Raw genomic sequence first — 1,378 nt, forward strand, 5'->3', positions numbered from 1 at the left:
CCTTCATCCCTCTGTGCTTCCTGGTGACCAGGCCATAAGCTGCTTCTCCCATCAGGCCCCTCTGCCCTGCCTCTGAGCCAGCCAACTACAAACTGAAGTCTCTAGAAACTGAGGCAAAATAAACCTTTCCTCCCTTAAACATTGGGTGAGGGGTTATGCCTCGGCCTGGAGAAAGTAGCTGAGACCTAGCTGACTTAGCTTCAGCAGGGGAAGGCTCAGAGCAACGCTGCGTGGGGGTACGGCTCCCTGGTAGAGTACTTGCCTAGAACTTGGTTTCTCAAGTCTTCAGGGAGGAAAAAGTCTGTTTCCCTCCCTGGTCCCTGGCATCGTGCCTGGCACACAAAGGGCATTTTGTGCATGAAAAATTAGTGACTACTAGAAAAAAAATTACATCCAGATTGCTTTAATCCCAGGCCACTCAAGGGGCTTCCTCGCTTCTGTTTTCCCACTTCATATTTACTGTCCATCTAAGTAATTTCTCTGGGCAACAATAAAAAAAAAAAAAATCTATCAGGTCAGTACATCAGGGACACACCTATCACCCAGCACTCGAGAGGCTGAGGCAGGAGAATCATGAGTTCAAGGCCAATCTGGGCTATGCAGCAAGCAAAAACTTACCTCCTAGAAACAAAATAAATAAGTAAATAAATAAAAACTTATCAGGACACAAAAGTGCATCGCAGGGCTGATTCCACTAATCTGCCAGTGTGTCTCCAGCAAAGCTCCCCCGACCTGCAGCACAGAAATCCAGCCAAAGGTGTTCGCTGGCTCGCACAAACATATGCAGGATCTGTTGGCAAATACTAGCGCTGGGGAATATTCTCGGATTTCAGACTCTCCTAAATAGCAGTCAGGAGGGATCCGAAGCCAAATGTTTTGCCCTGACTCAAGGGTGTCCCATCTACGGGTGGCTTGTCAGTGTAAGCCAGAGCCAGCTTGTTTGCACCTTGAACATTTGAAGTCCCTGGCGTTAGTCTGCCACGCTGACAGATCTGGCCCCAATTTGTTTCTCTTTGCTTTGATTTCTGATAGCTGGAGCCTTCTTTTGTGTCCCTTAAAACTCTTTTCCATAGGAGATTTTGATAAAAGTGCAAATAGTACAGAGGCTTGAGTGTGGTCGTTAGTTTTCAATTCTTTTGGGTAAACTCAGGAGTAGGGTTGTGGGTTATATGGCAGCTCTGGTTAAAGGTGCAGAAACCGCCACATTATTTTCCAAGATAGCTACATCATCTTAGTCCTCATGGGTGGTATAGCACCCAGCCCTAGGCCCCTGCACCCCGCACCCCTTCCGATGTTCCCGGATGCGCCAACCACAACTGTGCTGCAAAGATTTAACCTTGGGGCTGGAGAGATGGCTCAGTGGTCTAAAGCACCTACT

The 1,378-nt window shown here is 47.9% G+C and overlaps 1 protein-coding gene across 5 annotated transcripts in view; it reads right to left on the minus strand.

Moving 5' to 3' along the window:
* Lrrc2 (leucine rich repeat containing 2) overlaps window positions 1-1,378 on the minus strand; it is a 32,383-nt gene that overhangs the window by 20,384 nt on the left and 10,621 nt on the right. The gene's annotated exons all lie outside the window — the stretch shown is intronic.

This window comes from Octodon degus, unplaced genomic scaffold (assembly GCF_000260255.1).
Source record: "Octodon degus isolate 3935 unplaced genomic scaffold, OctDeg1.0 scaffold00126, whole genome shotgun sequence".
Taxonomy (NCBI): Eukaryota; Metazoa; Chordata; class Mammalia; order Rodentia; family Octodontidae; genus Octodon; species Octodon degus.